Here is a 20,649-nt window from a genome sequence, read left to right on the forward strand (position 1 = left end):
CTGCCTCTTTCTCTAGGATATCCCCTGCAGGCATCCATCCCCAGCCACCAGCAGTAGAGGGCACTGAAAAGGCACCACAGAGATAGCATACTGCCCCAGCAGCCAGCCGGTGGTTCCCCACAACTACATGCTGTCCATTTACAGAACTTATTCTGCAGCTGAAAGACTTGGGATCAATGGCAGCTTCTTCCAGTCAGTATTCAGTTGGAATTCCGGCAGACAAAATACCGACGCTGGAATCCCAACACTGCTCAGAATGCTGGAGCCGACATCCTGAGTAGGGACAGAATACCGGCATCAGATTTCCAACCGCCAGGATCCAATCGAATGTTTGCTGGGCCACCGGAAAGGTAAACCGCAGGAGTGGTGGTGGTGGGGCGGAGGGAAGTTTAGGCTGTTGGGAGGGGGGTTAGGGTTAGGCACCCCCCAGAGAAGCTGCAGGGGGGAAAGGGTTAGGTTTAGGTTGCGGGAAGGGGAGGGTTAGGTTTAGGCGCCACCGGGGAGGATTAGGCTGCCGGAGGTTTAGGTTGCGGGAAGGAAGGGTTAGCGGGATTCTCAACATCGGGTTGCCACGGTAGGTATTTTGGCCGCCGGTATCCCGACTGCCGGCATATCGAAACCAACCGTCTTCCAAGTCTGCTAACACTGGGGGTAATTCCAAGTTGATCGCAGCAGGAAATTTTTTAGCAGTTGGGCAAAACCATGTGCACTGCAGGGGAGGCAGATATAACATGTGCAGAGAGAGTTAGATTTGGGTGGGTTATTTTGTTTCTGTGCAGGGTAAATACTGGCTGCTTTATTTTTACACTGCAATTTAGATTGCAGATTGAACACACCACACCCAAATCTAACTCTCTCTGCACATGTTATATCTGCCTCCCCTGCACTGCACATGGTTTTGCCCAACTGCTAAAAAAATTCCTGCTGCGATCAACTTGGAATTACCCCCACTATCACAGGCTTTGTGGACAGACACTGTGGGAAGCTACAGACCCGCAGATATGCATTGTGCATTCCCAGTATTTGCATTGTGGAGCTTTCCTTAGCTGTGTCACCATACAGAGAAGACATAACATATGATGTGTACTTATAATGCCAGTCTACACAGAGTATGCCTCTGGTGTGTATATATAATAGACACTGTTAAACTGCAGTGGAATTATAAGTACCAGAATGCCTATATAGGCTACACATCTGGTACTCTCCCGCTGTATTTAAACTACAAATACTGTACAAGTCTACCACTGGTTTACATATGCTGCAGAATTTGGCCACCGGTGGCTCTCTCCACCTGTAATGGAACTACAAATACCAGCCTTCCCTGGGGGATGGGCGGCCCTAGCCCCTTACTTTGCCTGGGGTGCTTGGACCCCTAGATACACCCCTGTGCCTTCATTTCTTTAATTCTTATACCTTTGTTTACTAGTCTTTGTATGGGGTAGTGCCTTGCTTTTTCAAACCTTCACAGAGTGGGTGTAATAAGGAAGACTAGTGTATCATTAGACATGCATCAGCGGGGACCGACTGGCACATTTTAACCTGGGGAGTGAATGTACATTAATGGCCCATAGGGCCTAAATCAGAAATGTATGTTATTCCGGCCATGAATGATCAGCAGAGGTCCTTTTCCCTCCCGTCCATGCAGCCTGCCTGATGTCCTATGGAGGCACAGTGATCTCACAGTGGTGGTGGTGGGGCTGCGATGGAGAAAAGCAAGGATGGGAAGGGGTGTATTGGCACTGTGCTAATCTGAACGCTGAGTGAAATAGGGGGGCTGGTGCCAGGGGAGGGGTCAGCTACCAGACAGCATGACAATCAGTAGCTGACACGAATCATCAGAGAAAAATAGCAGTGACCTTGCTAGAATATGGGGGCTTGATTGGCAGTCCCACTGGTCTGGTCTAATTGGTCTGATGGCCTATAAAACGTATTTGCCAGCTCAACCCTGCTTGCACATAACTTGTCTCCGTGGGCAGGGGCGTTAGAATTGGAGGCAAGGGGGCAACTTGCTCCCCCCAATCCTGAGAGAGGCACCGATACTAGAGGAGCAGCGGCCGGTCAGGTGAAATACCACTGCCGCACTGAGGGGCAGATTTATTAAGCATGGTGAAGTGATAAAGTGGAAGGTGATAATGCACCAGCCAGTAGGCTCCTGTCATTTTTCAAACCCAGCCTGTAACATGGCAGTTAGGATCTGATTGGCTGGCACGTTATCACCTTCCATTTTATCACTTCACCGGGCTTAATAAATCTGCCCCTCAGAGACGGCCCGACCATTACGCCAGGTACATGACAGCATACGACACCACCCTTCAGTAGCCCGACAAGATAGAAAGCCAGATTTTTTAACTAACAACTCAATTAGAATGCCACCGTTGGGACTCAGCAGAGCCACTGTAAGGCTGCCGGGTGGGCGGGCACAGGTGGTGGGGACCGGGGGATTACCGTAGGAAGCAGGCTGACAAGTTTCCACCTTCAAGTTAGCGAAACCACCAGCACTGATGGGGAATTGGGGACAGCAGGAAATTAAGAGTTAGCCCACAGTTAGCCATGCTGGTAAGACTCTGATTACACCTGACCTGTGCTCCCCCCCTTTGTGCTTATGTCCTGTGTGAGCACCTCTGCCCCTGCCCTGCTCCCTTTACGTCACACTGCAGGTCTATCTGTCTCCCACAGTCACCAGTGTATATGGCTCCATGTCCCCAGTGTGAATGTCTCCAGCACCCCCCAACCAGTCACCAGTGTGTACGAGTGTCTCCAGTCCCCACTGTGTATGTGTCCAGCCTCCCCATTGTAGCCATGTATAAAGTGTATATATAATGATATGTATTAAATAATATATAATGGTGTATTGTTCATGTATGTGTATGTATATGGATTTATTAATTTGTGTGGTAAAAGATGTATAAAATAGTGTAAATATAGGGAGGTAGGAACTGCTGTACATTAATATAGAGGGACAGACTCCTTTTAGCGGCGCTGAAGGGGTTAAAATACATTACATGGGGCACTATGGAAGAAGCTGGGGAAGCTTCCAGAGTGTCCCCACGCTCATAGAGCAAGGGTTCACGCGGGCAGAGCGGGAAAACAAGGGGGGCCACGAGAGGTTGAAGGGGCCGCGTGCCACGAACGGGGAGAATATAAAAAGCGTTATCAGTCAGCGGCACGGGAGACTGCTGTTCCCCCTGTGAGTGCGCACACCTGGATTTCCTGCCCCGCTGACAGCTGCATATTGTCACTGCGGCCGGCGGAGTCCAGGTGATGTAGCCGGAGCAGGGCTGGCGTAGGAGCGCTGAAGAGTGGCGGGGCGAGTACTATTGATTGTACTCACCGCTGTGCCAGTGTTGCAGGGGACGCCTGCGGGATCCAGGAGGCCGGAGGGCTCAAAGACCCTGGTGCTGAAAGGCGGAGGAGGTCCGGCGCTGATTGGGCGGAGGAGTGCTGAGGCACACTGCAGCGGTGACGGCAGGACCCGGGAGGCGGCGAGTGCGGAGAAGGGCTGGCGCCGGCGGAAGTAATGGACCATAGCAACCAGAGAAGCTACCCTGGTTGGTAAGCAGAGCAGTGCCGACGCCGGCGTAAAGCAGTGGGGGATCCCAGCCCGCCCAACACCTCATCATTGAACAAGAGGAGGAGTCGGGGAGCGGTCAGCTCAGCGGCAGTACTACTGAAGCGTGAGTGGAAAAAATCATCATGCACCTCACTCGCACCCTAGCCTAGCACTACGAAGTGACTATCATATATCCAGTAACCCTTATACAAAGGCTATGAACATCAGTGCTAGGTAGCATTAATTAAGCAGGGGACACACATATATAGAGAGAGTAACCGGAGTGACTTACATTAATATATCCTGCATTACTTCAGGGAGAGGAGCGTAAAAGGCATTTTATTCCAATATGTAAGAAAGTAGTCTCCTGTAACCATTGACTATATTATAAAGTGCAAAGAGTATTAGCAGGATCTGAACTAAGGACATTATATGTTATATTGCTGGGACATTGAACAAATGCTAGCACCAATTAATGGAATGCCACTCAAGCTTATGCACTAACTCACAGCGCATTGATCTAATTGTGCCATATATATATATATATATATATATATATATATATATTCGTGAAGCCATAGGAAAGAGCTGTCAGCTGCTAAGAGAAGGAGAGTTGGGGAGTTGTTACTGCAGCACTGGGGAGCGGAGGTGTTAGTGCATTTAATCTGCTACCTACACCATATACTAGCAGCAATATAACTTTATTTGTCACAGGAGAGTAACAGATCATATTAGCCTGCACAAATAACTATGGCACTCCCAGTTGTCAGCAATAAAACAGTGTTTAAGCGCTGGAAAGAGGCTGCGTTAAATTGTCCAGGGAATTATTAGGGACAGAAACCTAAGTCACAGCTTCAGTGCGTGCAAAGTGGATAAAGGCAAAGTCAGTTAATAAATAGTAAGGAGATAGCTCTACATCACTCATACGGAGGAGTTTATTATCCAAAAGAACCAGCCATATTGTATGTAATTGCGAAGAGACTGGCAGTTAAGGGCTGGAGTATTCAAATTAACGGAGATCCACAGTATATTCCATTTAGTGTCTTTAACTAAGATATTGCCTTACCTAAGAGACAGTTTACATTTAAGCTGCATCAGGATAGAGAGGACACTAATGACCAGGAATACTAAGGCATGCAGTTTGCTTAAGGAACACCGCTGCCAGAGATAAGAATTTCCATATTTCCAAGGAGTTCAGTATAGAATTGTTCAGCTACATCCACACTTTTATTGCTTATATAGTAATGGAGGAACTAATCTATTGCTGATGTTTGCTACACCTGAGGAAAAGATACTTTTTACCTAACAGACAAAAGAGAACATAGGTGGCAATATATTGCAACATATTTGACAGCAATTGCTACAGTAGCATTCTGTATTGAGACAAGCACTTCTCCCACAGACTGCGAAAGGAGAGAATATTATTACTAAAGTGTGATGTTAAATGTTTAGTATCAATTATTGCTTCTTTTTATGAGTTTTATGGGCCCTTATAGTGCACTACCATATCAGGAGTACCCGGGTCACTCTAACACCTGACGGTGTTGCTTAACGAAGGTAATTTTTGTATTGCATGCAAAGTAACTTGTATAGGTTATAAAGGGGGAAATAGTGGGACAGGATAGTAAATGTAATTTGTCTTACTATGCTGGTAAAATGTGTTTGCTTTTAACCTTTAAATACCTTTGTGATGAATAAATACACTTACTTATACTTACCATATGTAATGTGATTTGAAAATTCCATCCGGAGATCCTGGAACGCAAACAGAAGAACAGGTATACTATTGTAAAGAATGTGTACATATATACATTTATGAGACAGACTGATTTGAAATTACTATTCATCACTAGAGAAAGGCTTACCCAGGCAAGCCCAAACAATTAGCTTGGGTGGAGGCACAGATATTGAGTAACCATCCCTTGGTGAGATGATTAAGAATCTCATATTAGAGTATTAGGGGAGGGGTTACACCATCACCAGTGTGTATGTGTCCAGTCCCACCTGTCAAAAGTGTATATGTCCCTCCAGACCCCAGTGTGTTTGTCTCCATGTGCCTTCTTCGGCCGCAGTATGTATGTCTCCATTTATACCCTTCCCTCCCGGTCACCAATGTGTATGTCTCCAGCCCCCCGTCACCAGTGTGTATGATTCCAGCCCTGTCACAATGTATGTCTCACTCGCCCCCAGTCACACGTGTGTGTGTGTGTGTGTGTGTGTGTGTGTGTGTGTGTGTGTGTGTGTGTGTGTGTGTGTCTCCAGCCTCCAGTGTGTCTCCAGCCTACCAGTGTATATTTCTCTTACGTCCTAGAGGATACTGGGGTTCCATTTAGTACCATGGGGTATAGACGGGTCCACTAGGAGCCATGGGCACTTTAAGAATTTGATAGTGTGGGCTGGCTCCTCTCTCTATGCCCCTCCTACCAGACACAGTTTATAAAATGTGCCCGGAGGAGCCGGTCACGCTTATGGAAGCTCCTGAAGAGTTTTCTGCATTTATGTTATATGTTTGTTATTTTCAGGCAGGTCTGGTTCGCACCAGCCTGTCTGCTTCGTGGGACTTAGGGGGGGAATGGCCCAACATCTTGAAGGGTTAATGGCCCCGTTCCCCGCTGACAGGACACTGAGCTCCTGGAGGAACTATTTGCAAGCCCCACCATGGCGAGCGTACATTCCCACAGCACACCGCCACCCCTAGCAGAGCCAGAAGAATGATAAGTGATGAGTACTGAGCTGGCATTCCGATTATGGCGGCATGAGGGTACGGAGATGCACGGCTTCTAACCAGGGCGGAATGCGTCTCCAGACACAGTACACAGCTGCGTCTCAGTACACTATACACAGTACCCACACTGGCAAAAACAGACTTAAAACGTTTTTCTCTCCATTTTAAGCAACAAATTACCTCAGCCAGTATTATTATTATTATTATTATCCTTTATTTATATGGCACCACAAGGGTTCCGCAGTGCCCATTTACAGAGTACATAAACAAATAATCAAACAGGAAAACAGCAACTTACAGTTGATGACAGTATAGGACAAGTACAGGGTAAATAAACATAGTTACATTAGCAGATGACACTGGAATAAGTATCAGGTGGCAGAAGACTGCTGGATTTGGTGCAGTTGAAGATTATTAAAGTAAGAAAGGATAAGCACATGAGGGAAGAGGGCCTTGCTTGTGAGAGCTTACATTCTAAAGGAGAGGGGTAGACAGACAGGGGTGACACAGATGGGGTACATAGAGAGCGTAGAACAGAGGGTTAGGATGAGATTTGGCTGGGTTTGGTGAAGAAGTGGGTCTTGAAAGCCCGTTTGAAGTTTTGTAGAGAGGAGGAGAGTCTGAGGGGGAGAGGTAGGGAATTCCAGAGAAGTGGTGCAGCACGTGAAAAATCTTGGAGGTAGGAGCAGGAGGAAGTAATCCGTAGGCAGGAGAGTCGGCGTGCATTAGCAGAGCGAAGAGGATGAGTGAGAATGTAAAGGGAGATAAGGTCAGAGATGTAGATGGGAGAGGAGTGGGTGAGGGCTTTGTAAGCGAGTGTGAGAAGCTTGAAATGGATTCTGAAAGGGAAGGGGAGCCAGTGAAGGTCTAGTAAGAGAGGAGAGGTGGACGTAGTGCGTTTGGTGAGGAAGATGAGCCGGGCAGCAGCATTGAGGATAGATTGGAGTGGAGAGAGGTATTTGTCAGGAATGCCAGTCAGGAGGAGATTACAGTAGTCCAGTCTGGAGATGACAAGTGAGTGGATAAGAGTCTTAGTAGCATCCTGGGTCAGAAAGGGTCTGATCCTGGAAATATTTTTCAGATGAAAATGGCAGGTTTGTGAGAGGTGCTGAATGTGTGGTTTGAAGGAGAGGGAGGAGTCAAGGATTACTCCAACTTAGACAGTGCACTTGGGGGCTAGAGGAGATAGTAGTGCCATCAATAGATAATGAGATTGTAGGAGGTGAGGTTATGCGGGATTGAGGAAAGATGATCAGCTCGGTCTTAGACATGTTAAGTTTAAGAAAGCGCTGGGACATCCAAGAAGAGATAGCAGAGAGACAGTTGGAGAGATGAGTGAGGAGAGCAGGGGAGAGGTCTGGAGAGGAAAGATAGATTTGGGTGTCATCAGCATAGAGATGATATTGGAAACCAATAGAATTAATGAGCTTACCTAGTGAGGACGTATAGAGAGAGAAGAGAAGAGGAGCAAGGATAGTGTAAAAAAAAGCGGGAAGACCGCGCGCCATTGAAGGGGCAGGGCTTCACTATGCGAGGATCCAGCCACTCACCAGCGCCATTTTCCCTCTGCAGTGGACACAGACGCTGACTGACAGGGACGCGCAGCTCCTCCAGTGTGACTCCAGATTACCTCAGCGGTACCATGGGGTCATAGCAGGGGGGGGGGGATTATTAGTGTACCAAGTCCCCTATCAGGGTACTTAGTCTGCGACCCGGCTAAGCTTGGCATTAGCGATAAGGGCGCGGTGGGGGCTGGCTCCAAATAACTCTGTGAGCTCCCTGAAGGGCCCTTTGTGGGTTAATTGTGCATAACCTTTTCGTGTGTGTGTGTGTGTGTGTGTGTGTGTGTGTGTGTGTGTGTGTGTGTGTGTGTGTGTGTTGTCACATTTACATTATGTCAGGCAAAGAGTGTGTTTCTTGTACAGCGGAGTGTTCCTTTTCACCAGGGGGCTCACTACTGGGTACTCAGGGCAGTGCACCTTCCCAGAATAGCGGGGCTGAACCAGAATGGGTTAATTCCATTAAGGCAACGATCTCAAATATTTCTACAAAACTATCCCGCAATGAGAAAAAGATGCAATACTTAAGACAGACTGTGGATGAGTTTATGAATAGAGACTCAGTCCACAAACCAGCGTCTCAATCCCCTCCCATTTGTCCACAAAAACGATCTCTGGCCCATATCTTGCAGTCTGACTCTGACGCTGACGGGTCAGACATGGAGGAGGGTGAGGTGGATTTGGAGGGTGGGGGATGCTACTCTGTCAAAGGGAATAGAGGCTCTTATAGAGGCTATCAGAGATGCTCTGCAAATTCCTGATAAGGGGGGTAATTCTGAGTTGATCGCAGCAGGAATTTTGTTAGCAGTTGGGCAAAACCATGTGCACTGCAGGGGAGGCAGATATAACATGTGCAGAGAGAGTTAGATCTGGGTGGGTTATTTTGTTTCTGTGCAGGGTAAATACTGGCTGCTTTATTTTTACACTGCAATTTAGATTGCAGATTGAACACACCCCACCCAAATCTAACTCTCTCTGCACATGTTATATCTGCCCCGCCTGCAGTGCACATGGGCCCTCATTCCGAGTTGTTCGCTCGTTCTTTTTCATCGCATCGCAGTGAAAATCCGCTTAGTACGCATGCGCAAAGTTCGCACTGCGACTGCGCCAAGTAACTTTACTATGAAGAAAGTATTTTTACTCACGGCTTTTTCTTCGCTCCGGCGATCGTAATGTGATTGACAGGAAATGGGTGTTACTGGGCGGAAACACGGCGTTTCAGGGGCGTGTGGCTGAAAACGCTACCGTTTCCGGAAAAAACGCAGGAGTGGCCGGAGAAACGGTGGGAGTGCCTGGGCGAACGCTGGGTGTGTTTGTGACGTCAACCAGGAACGACAAGCACTGAAATGATCGCACAGGCAGAGTAAGTCTGGAGCTACTCTGAAACTGCTAAGTAGTTAGTAATCGCAATATTGCGAATACATCGGTCGCAATTTTAAGAAGCTAAGATTCACTCCCAGTAGGCGGCGGCTTAGCGTGTGTAACTCTGCTAAATTCGCCTTGCGACCGATCAACTCGGAATGAGGGCCATGGTTTTGCCCAACTGCTAACAAAATTCCTGCTGCGATCAACTCAGAATTACACCCAAAGTGTCAGCGGAGTGTGAGGAATCTTATTTTAATGTAAAAAATAAGTCCTCAGTCACTTTTCCTGCATCAATGGAATTGAATACCCTGTTTGAAGAACCGTGGGTTAATCCTGATAAGAAATTTCAACTCCCTAAAATGTTGTTTGCATCTTTTCCTTTTCCTCTGGAGGATAGGAAAAAATGGGAAAATCCACCGATAGTGGATGCATCAGTCTCTAGGCTGTCAAGAAAAATTGTATTGCCTGTCCCTGGCGCAGCCTCCCTAAAAGACACGGCTGATCGTAAAATTGAGACTACACTCAAATCATTCTACACAGCTGCTGGGGTGGCCCAGAGACCCACTATTGCATGTGTGTGGATCACAAAAGCCTTTGCTAAATGGTCAGGTAACCTAATTGAGGGGTTAGATTCCTTGTCTAGGGGGGAATGTTGTTTTACTCCTGCAGCATATACAGGACTCTGCGAACTTTATGGTGGAAGCCATAAAAGAGATTGGTTTGCTTAATGCACACTCCACCGCTATGGCAGTGTCAGCACGCAGGGGCTTGTGGCTACGCCAGTGGACTGCTGATGCAGACTCCAGGAAAGGCGTGGAAGGCCTACCATTCACAGGAGAGGCCTTGTTTGGAGACGAACTAGACAAATGGATCTCCAAAGCTACTGCGGGTAAGTCTAAGTATCTTCCTTCCGCAGCTACCCAGCCAGGAAAGCTTATTCAGCTTAAAATTTACAGTCCTTTCGGACAGCCAAGTTTAAGGGAAAATACAGAGGTGCTTCTATGGCCTCCAGAGGCCCAAGACCACGCAAATCAGCAACTGCAGGTGTTCAGGAACAGAGCTCAGGCTCTGCTTCCTCAAAGCCTTCAGCATGACGGTGGACCTGGAGGCCTGGAGATCTGTCAGGTAGGAGCCCGACTACAATTCTTCAGTCACATCTGGTCAAGTTCATGCCGGGATCCCTGGGTAATAGATCTTATTTCCCAGGGCTACAGACTGGAGTTCCAAGAGCTCCCACCTCAGATTCTTCAAATCAGACTTACCAGCTTCACAAGAGGCAAGTATAACTTTACAGCAGGCCATCTAAAAACTGGTACAGACTGAAGTCATTGTTCCAGTTCCACCTCATCTACACAACAAGGGGTACTATTCCAACGTGTTTGTAGTACTGAAACCGAACGGTTCGGTACGACCAATTCTGAACCTCAAGTCTTTAAACCCGTTCTTAAGAGTGTTCAAGTTCAAGATGGAGTCTCTGAGAGCGGTGAACATAGGCCCTCATTCCGAGGTGTTCGCTCGCTAGCTGCTTTTAGCAGCATTGCACACGCTAGGCCGCCGCCCTCTGGGAGTGTATCTTAGCTTAGCAGAATAGCGAACGAAAGATTAGCAAAACTGCTACTAAATAATTCTTTGCAGTTTCTGAGTAGCTCCAGACCTACTCACAGATTGCGATTAGCTCAGTCCGTTTAGTTCCTGGTTTGACGTCACAATCACGCCCTGCGTTCGGCCAGCCACTCCCCCATTTCTCCAGACACTCCCGCGTTTTTCCCTGACACGCCTGCGTTTTTTAGCACACTCCCGGAAAACGCTAAGTTACCACCCAGAAACGCCCCTTTCCTGTCAATCATTCACCGATCAGCAGTGCGACTGAAAAGCGCCGCAGGAACCACAGCAAATCTACTAAGTTTTTAGTTAAATAACTAAGCGCATGCGCCCTGCGTGCCTTGCACATGCGCATTTTGCAACAAATCGCAGCATAGCGAGAATCGGCAATGAACGAACAACTCGGAATGACCCCCCTAATTCCGTACCTGGACGATCTTCTGATAAAGGCGCCGTCCAGGGAGAGGTTGCTGGACAGCATTGGCTTCTCAACCAAACTTCTCCAGGATCACGGGTGGATTCTGAACCTTCCGAAATCTCACCTAGAGCTAACACGGAGGCTCCCATTCCTGGAAATGATACTGGACACGGAGTCGCAGAGAGTGGTGGTCATTCCGAGTTGTTCGCTCTGTAATTTTCTTTGCATCGCAGCGATTTTCTGCTAATTGCGCATGCGCGATGTTCGCACTGCGACTGCGCCAAGTAAATTTGCTATGAAGTTTGGTATTTTACTCACGGCATTACGAGGTTTTTTCTTCGTTCTGGAGATCGGCGTGTGATTGACAGGAAGTGGGTGTTTCTGGGCGGAAACTGGCCGTTTTATGGGTGTGTGTGAAAAAACGCTACCGTTTCTGGGAAAAACGCGGGAGTGGCTGGAGAAACGGAGGAGTGTCTGGGCGAACGCTGGGTGTGTTTGTGACGTCAAATCAGGAACGACAAGCACTGAACTGATCGCACTGGAAGAGTAAGTCTCGAGCTACCCAGAAACTGCACAGAGAAGTCTTTTCGCAATATTGCGAATCTTTTGTTCGCAATTTTGCTAAGCTAAGATACACTCCCAGTAGGCGGCGGCTTAGCGTGTGCAATGCTGCTAAAAGCAGCTTGCGAGCGAACAACTCGGAATGAGGGCCCGTGTTCCTTCTGTTGGAAAAGGCATTGGTAATCCGGTTGATGGTTCGGGATGTTCTGAAGTCAACCCACATATCGGTGCATCTATGCATTCTCCTTCTGGGGAAGATGGTTGCCTCTTACAAGGCGCTTCAATACGGAAAGGTTTCACGCAAGACCCATCCAGCTTGATCTGTTGGACAAATGGTCTGGATCGCATCTTCACATGCACCAGAGGATTTGTCTGTCTCCAAAAGCCAAGCTCTCCCTTCTGTGGTGGCTACAGACCTCTCACCTCGTCGAGGGTCGGAGGTTCAGAATTCAGGAGTGGATCCTGTTAACCACGGACGCAAGCCTCCGAGATTTGGGGAGCAGTCACCCAGGGGTGCAGTTTCAAGGAAGATGGTCAAGTCAGGAAGTCATCCTTCCAATCAACATTCTGGAACTCAGGGCCATATACAATGACCTTCTGCAGGCCTCTTATCTTCTTCAGAATCGGGCCATTCAAGTCCAGTTGGACAATGTGACGGCAGTGACGTACATAAACCGACAGGGCGAAATGAAAAGCAGAGCAGCAATGTCAGAGGTGTCAAGAATTCTCCTCTGGGCAGAAAAAAAACGCTGTGGCATTGTCAGCGGTCTCCATTCCGGGAGTAGACAACTGGGAAGTAGACTTTCTCAGCAGACACGACCTGCACCCAGGGGAGTGGGGCCTTCACCTGGAAGTGTTCAGGTGCTTGACACATCGGTGGGGATATCTACAAATCGACATGATGGCTTCTCGACTCAACAAGAAGCACAAGCGGTATTGTTCCAGGTCGAGAAATCCACAGGCAGTGGCGGTAGACGCTCTGACGACTCCATGAGTTTATGAGATGGTGTACGTGTTTCTTCCACTTCCTCTGATCCCAAGAATTCTCAAAAGAATAAAAAACGAAAAGGCTCAAGCAATGTCATTGCTCCGGACTGGCCAAGAAGGGCCTGTTACGCGGACCTACTAGAGATGCTCCTCGAGGATCCGTGGCCTCTACCTCTTCGCGAGGATCTTCTACAACAGGGACTATCAGGACTTACCGTGGCTACGATTGATGGCATGAAAGTTGAATGGCTGATTCTAGCCAGGAGAGAGATCCCTAATAAAGTTATACCGACTATGATCCAAGCCAAGAAGGGGGTAACGTCTAAACATTACCACCGTATTTGGAAGAAATACGTCTCTTGGTGTGAGAGCAAAACTTATTCTGCGGTGGAATTTCACCTGGGACGTTTCCTGCTTTTTCTGCAGGCAGGTGTGGATGTGGGCCTACGTCTGGGCTCCATAAAAGTCCAGATTTCAGCCTTGTCCATTCTCTTTCAAAAACAATTGGCTTCTCTCCCTGAGTTCCAGACGTTTTTGAAAGGTGTTCTCCGCATCCAACCTCCCTTTGTGCCTCCCATGGCACCTTGGGATCTCAATTTGGTGCTGCAGTTCCTCCAATCGGACTGGTTTGAACCATTACAGGAGGTGGACGTAAAATATCTTACGTGGAAGACCGTCACACTGTTGGCCTTGGCTTCAGCAAGACGTGTGTCGGAGCTGGGGGCTTTGTCTCACAAGAGCCCCTATTTAATTTTCCATGAGGACAGAGCTGAACTCAGAACTCATCAGCAATTTCTTCCGAAAGTGGTGTCTGCATTTCACATCAACCAACCTATTGTGGTTCTGGTTATCACCGACACTTCCACTACTTCAAAGTCTTTGGATGTTTTGAGTGCTTTGAAGGTATACGTAAAGAGGACAGCTCGTCACAGAAATTCCGACTCGCTGTTCGTCCTATATGATCCCAATAAAATTGGGTGTCCTTCTTCAAAGTAGACAATTGCACGCTGGATCAGGCTCACTATCCAGCATGCTTATTCCACGGCAGGCTTGCCGGTTCCAAAATCTGTACAGGCCCACTCTATTAGGTTGGTGGGTTCTTCCTGGGTGGCTGCCCGGGGTGTCTCAGCTTTACAGCTCTGCCAAGCAGCTACTTGGTCAGGTTCGAACACGTTTGCTAAGTTCTACAAGTTCGATACTTTGGCCTCTGAGGGCCTTCAGTTTGGTAAATCAGTTCTGCAGGATCCTCAGCACTCTCCCACCCGGTTTGGGAGCTTTGGTACATCCCCATGGTACTAAATGGAACCCCAGTATCACCTAGGACGTAAGAGAAAATAGGATTTTAATTACCTACCGGTAAATCCTTTTCTTGTAGTCCGTAGAGGATACTGGGCGCCTGCCCGGTGCTTCGTTCTTGCCTGCACTGTTACTTGGTTAAGCATTGTTGGTTCAGCTGTTGCTGTTCCTGTTTAATGTTGGGTTAGCTTAGCTTTCCTCTGTTTGTGTGTGCTGGTTCGGAATCTCACCACTATCTTTATCTATCCTTCTCTCAAAGTATGTCCGTCTCCTCGGGCACAGTTTCCTAGACTGAGTCTGGTAGGAGGAGCATAGAGGGAGGAGCCAGCCCACACTATCAAATTCTTAAAGTGCCCATGCTTCTAGTGGACCTGTCTATACCCCATGGTACTAAATGGAACCCCAGTATCCTCTACGGACTATGAGAAAAGGATTTACCGGTAGGTAATTAAAATCCTATTTTCTCCCCACTTCCCCCAGTGTATGTCTCATCCCCTCCCGTCCAGCTGCAGTGCGTATGTCTTCATGTTCCTCTCCCCCCAGTCACCAGTGTGTCTGTATCATCTTTGTGTGCGTCTGGCTTATGTTTTCTCTTCTTTCGTTGCTAGTGTCTCCCATGGGATCCGGTCTTTAAGTCGACAGTAAGTAGGTCGACGCTGTTTAGGTCGACCACTATTTGTCGACAGTATGTAGGTCAACATGGTTTCTAGGTCAACAGGGACTCTAGGTCGACGTGTTCTAGGTCGACGTGACAAAAGGTCGACATGAGTTTTTCCAAAAATGTTATTTTTTTTTTTACTTTTTCATACTTTTCGATCCATGTGGACTACAATTGGGAACGGTAACCTGTGCCGAGGCCGCGGTAGCGGAGCGAGGCACCTTGCCCGAAGCCATGAGCCATGTGAGGGGACACGGTGCACTAATTGGGGTTCCCGGTCACTGTATGGAGAAAATTACACCAACAACAAGTAAAAAAACTCATGTCGACCTTTTCTCATGTCGATCTAGTATATGTCAACCTAGAGTCCCTGTCGACCTACTTACTGTCAACCAATAGTGGTCGACCTAGACACTGTCGACCTAAGTCTAATCTACCTAACATACCACACCATCTCCCATTACTCCTCTCGTTATACTGTCCCACCACCTAATTCTACCATTTATCCCTGACCACCCACCTTTCCCCTGTGACTTTAACAAACCACTTTTCCTGTTAGCCTGCTCCTCCTTCCGCCACCCCCTTTCTTCTTTCGCTTGCCCCTTCTTCACCTCTTACCTTTCTCCTTTTCTGCTGAAGGCGATGGAGTCCTGCTGGCTGATGATCAGAAGGGGTGAGGAGAAACCTGAGGATGGCAGGTAAATACAGTCTTCTGCTTTCCTATACCCTGCTGTCACCAGTGAAGCTTCCCATATGAACTGTATAAGTCATTCATAGTGTAAAAAAACTGTTATTTCAAATGAAAGTCATCAATTTTTGATTTTCATCTGAAATAAAAGGCTTTACTCTAAACGAATACAGATTTTGTCCCCCCTTAGTGGAATAAATATTATACACAGATAAAGATAAAGTATCATTTTATGAAGAACCACCTTGATAAATAGGCCCCATAGTACTTTAACTTTATCTGTGTATAATATAATTTGTTCCACTAAGGGGCGCCAAAATCTATATTTGATTACCAATAAAATAAGGCTCGGGCTGGCCCGCACTTTACACCTCCTCTGCCACAGCAGTGCCATGGAGCGGTGGAGCAGGAGCCTATTGCTATAATGCACAGCCCCTCATGCTTTCTGATGGTGCCGGTGGCTGGACTCACTTCTTCCATGGTGCTGTCACTGTGCCATAGTGCCACTGGAATTTCCCACCAGGCTGGTACAATTTTTAGGATTTGGGCTGCACACCACATGCCTGGCAGCTGGGAGACAGACAGAAGAAGCTCTGATTGAGCTAGTGAGAGTCAGTGTGCAGTTAGAGTACTGGGCATCGTCTCAGTTTACACACTACACAGTGTCTCCCAGCCGCTGGTCATAGTAGGGGTCACCAGGGCACGTCACCGATTCCCATCCTCCCCTTCATAGTTTTTAAACTTTTTTTTCAGAGCTACTAGAAGACATGCTGCACACTTTATGTATACTACATGGATCTGTATTGTTCCTGCTCTTCTCCAATACTATTACCCACCCATTTTGGCTTCACATCTTCCACAGATAGAGGCAGTTTATACATGCACAGCAAGGCGCATGTCACAACATTTGCCTAGCGAGACTGCTGCTTCCAGTGCCTCCCTATGTGAGCTCTGTAGGAATGACAGCCCACCATGTACCACACCATGGGGGTAATTCCAAGTTGATCGCAGCAGGAAATTTTTAGCAGTTGGGCAAAACCATGTGCACTGCAGGGGAGGCAGATATAACATGTGCAGATAGAGTTAGATTTGGGTGTGGTGAGTTCAATCTGCAATCTAAATTGCAGTGTAAAAATAAAGCAGCCAGTATTTACCCTGCACAGAAACAAAATAACCCACCCAAATCTAACTCTCTCTGCAAATGTTATATCTGCCCCCCCCTGCAGTGCACATGGTTTTGCCCAACTGCTAAAAAATTTCCTGCTGCGATCAACTTGGAATTACCCCCTATACCTCATAGTTTGCTACATGCCCCTGATTCCATATCATCTCCTCATAGGTAAGTTTCTTGCTGTCCTTTTTTTCTTCTTAAATCATTCTTTACTTTCTGTTACTGCATAAGTCAGCCTCTCTCTGCCCTTTTCTTGCCTATGCCAGCATTCTGCTTTTTCCTCTGCGCCACTCTCTTGCCTTTCTATGTCTATGCCAGCCTCTGTTCCCATCCCATGTCTGTGCCAGCCTGCCTGCCCATTCTCGGTCTGTGCCAACCTCTCTTCACCAGCATCTCAGCCTATAATGTCTGCACCAATCTTTTTTCCCCTTCCTCTATGCCAGCCACTCTGCTCATCCTCTGTCTGGCCAGCCTTTCTCCCCATCGTCTGTAGTGCGAGCCTATGCTAATCCTTATCTGTTCTGTTTAAGCTTACACCAGCTCTTTTCTTATCTGCACTAGCCCCTCTGTCCTTCCCCTTCTGTGCCAGCCTATGCACTTGCCCTGCTTGCAGAATCCTCTCTGCTGTTGCTGTCTGTTCCAGCCTCTCCTTCCTTCCATCTTTACCATCCCACTGTTTTTGGCCGCTCCTCTACCATTCCCCTGTGTCAGTGTCTCCACCTTTCCTCTGTCTGTGCCATTGTATCTCCATCCATCTCATTTGTCTGTTCCTTTCTTGTGTATTTGTCTCTTATTTTGTATGTACAGCTCTGTCTTACCATCTGTGTCTCTCTTTGTGTCCCTGCCATTGTGTTTGTGTATCTCTGTATTGTGTGTCTTTTTTTCTCCTCCTTTGTATGCCTGTTTGTTGCACAATCACCCATTTTTACCATTGTGCCCCTCACTCTTCCCCTTTTACTATCCTTCTTCTACTTCTCCCCTCTTCCAACACATCTCCTTTCTGGTGAAGTCAGTGGCTTCATGGAAGTGGCCAATCAAAAGTGAAATGGATGGACGGAGACACAACTGAGTGCAACACTACATAACTATGCTTACTATACCATCCTTTCAAACCAGGACACTCAAGCATTATACAGGTTCTCTATCTGATTAAAACCAGGTGAAATACAAGTCATCAGTCACAGAACCTGTGTAAATTGTAGGTGTCCCTGTTTAAAAGGATAATGTGGTAAGCCTATGTATACTACTATGAGGCACTTTCTCCGAAATTAACAGGTCTTTAACACTGATAAACTTATGTTAAAGAGCTTGATTTACTACACCATTAATGTGCTGGGTGAGTAGTGGTTAGATCCCATCATAAGGACCTCTGACTTCATGCATGGTGCAGGGCAGACACAGGTCTCTTAGCATGACCAAATCAAGATACAAAGGGCGGGATGTACTAATGTGAAAATGTGGGTAAAAGCCCATTTTCGGGCTTTGGCCTGCCTTAACCGATATGTACTAACACCCGGCTGCCGTGTTCCAGTGCGGAGGGTAACATTAGTACATATGCGATTAGTATCAATGCGGTAAGTGGTGGGATGTGCTGCAAAGGCTTGGTACATCCCGCCCAAAGTGTGCAGCGATATGGTGGCTTCCCAGCATCATGACCAAGCCTCACCCAGTGCCTGATAAGCGCTCTAGAGGTTTAAATCTAGTGGATTAACCAAATAATATTAGCTATGAAACGGTCTGACAGCATGTTGTGGCTCTGTAACATAAGCAAACTAGTAATTAACGGACTAAAGGGCCCTACACACTGGATGACATTTTAGAAAGATATGAGAAATAGCATTAAAAATATCGTTCAGTGTGGAGGCACCGGCGATGAACGATGCACGTCCCCGCAGTCGTTCTTTGTCAGTCAATCGTTTATCATTGCAAACCAATTTGGACGATATAGATGTTTGCAATGTCAAATCATTCATATCGTTCATACAAACTGTTCAGTGTGTATGCAAAAAATCGTTACTGAAAAATCGTTCATTGTTTATATCATTCATCGCCCAGTGTGTAGGGCCCTAACACCAACCCGGGAATTTGACTAAATATAGTTATTTACTAACAACCCAATGTACTGATGAATATATACTTTACTAAATTAAATCATTTACAGATTTAGTATGTTACTGAATAATAATGCAGTCATTTGCGGAGTAAATATAATTTACACATTGGCCCTCATTCCGAGTTGTTCGCGCGTTCCTTTTCATCGCATCGCAGCGATTTTCCGCAAACTGCGCATGCGCAATGTTCGCACTGCGACTGCGCCAAGTAAATTTGCTAAGAAGTTTGGTTTTTTACTCACGGCATTACAAGGTTTTTTCTTCGTTCTGGTGATCGTTGTGTGATTGACAGGAAGTGGGTGTTTCTGGGCGGAAACTGGCCGTTTTATGGGTGTGTTTAAAAAAACACTGCCGTTTCTGGGAAAAACGCGGGAGTGGCTGGAGAAACGGGGGAGTGTCTGGGCGAACGCTGGGTGTGTTTGTGACGTCAACCAGGAACGAAACTGACTGAACTGATCGCAGTGGCAGAGTAAGTGTCGAGCTACTCAGAAACTGCTTAGAAATTTCTATTCGCAATTTTGAGAATCTTTCGTTCGCAATTTTGCTAAGCTAAGATTCACTCCCAGTAGGCGGCGGCTTAGCGTGTGCAATGCTGCTAAAAGCAGCTTGCGAGCGAACTACTCGGAATGAGGGCCTTTGAACAATAATCTATTTATTTACTGACTAAATACATGTGACTCACACTAAGGGGGTAATTCCAAGTTGATCGCAGCAGGACATTTTTTAGCAGTTGGGCAAAACCATGTGCACTGCAGGTGTGGCAGATATAACATTTGCAGAGAGAGTTAGATTTGGGTGGGTTATTTTATTTCTGTGCAGGGTAAATACTGGCTGCTTTATTTTTACACTGCAAATTAGATTGCAGATTGAACACACCACACCCAAATCTAACTCTTTCTGCACATGTTATATCTGCCTCCCCTGCAGTGCACATGGTTTTGCCCAATTGCTAACAGAATTCCTGCTGCGATCAACTTGGAATTACCCCCTAAATTACTAATTAGCCAACAGTTCTCTTTCTCCCTCCCATATACAGTAGTATTATTTTCTGCTCACACTATCACTCATTTCTTTCCACTTGTTCTGTTCTTCATCTCTTCACTATTAGGGGCATATTTATTATCTGGTCCCAGACTCAATAATTATAATTCCTTACCACCGCTAATCGCGGCCAATAAGAAATTGAGGATCACCCAGATGTTTTAAAAAAACAAAAACAAACAAACACCTGCAGGGGGTGGTCTTCAGTATGCCGAATGTCGGGCTCCCTGCGCACATTATACCGGCGCCGGAATCCCGACACCCGGCATACCGACAGCTATTCTCCCTCGTGGGGGTCCACGACCCCCCTGGAGGGAGAATAAAATAGTGTGGCGCGCGTAGCGCGCCACCGTGCCCACAGCGTGGCGAGCGCAGCGTGGCGAGCGCAGCGTGGCGAGCGCAGCGAGCCCGCAAGGGGCTCCTTAGCGCTCGCCACGCTGTCGGTATGCCGGCGGTCGGGCTCCCGGCGCCGGTATGCTGGTCGCCGAGAGCCTGCATACCGTACTACACCCCCTGCAGGGACAGGGGAGGCCTTCCATGTGTCGATGTAATATATACAGAAAATAGTCCCCTTATTCTGCTACTCATCTCTTATGCAGTCATTTCTACTAATCCCACTCTTCACTGATATTTCATGCTCTCTCCTTTTCGTTATTTACCTTCCACTTGAACTCCCTGGTTCTCTCCCTTTGCTCTCTCTTCCCCTCACTTACCTTTATCTTTTCCCTGCTCCTCCTGAAGTTTCAGCCACTTGCTCTGTCCAAATCACCTCACAACCATGCTGGGCGCGTGCTCCTTCCTGCCGAATGTGCCTCCAGCTGGGCTCCTCCAACAAGCAATGATGTGTCTTTTGTTCAGCCTGAGAGGGTCTGTCACCTGTTCCATCATCACGCAACGTGGCCCCAGTCTATTTGTTT

The sequence above is a fragment of the Pseudophryne corroboree genome, chromosome 2 (genome assembly GCF_028390025.1).
Source record: "Pseudophryne corroboree isolate aPseCor3 chromosome 2, aPseCor3.hap2, whole genome shotgun sequence".
Taxonomy (NCBI): domain Eukaryota; kingdom Metazoa; phylum Chordata; class Amphibia; order Anura; family Myobatrachidae; genus Pseudophryne; species Pseudophryne corroboree.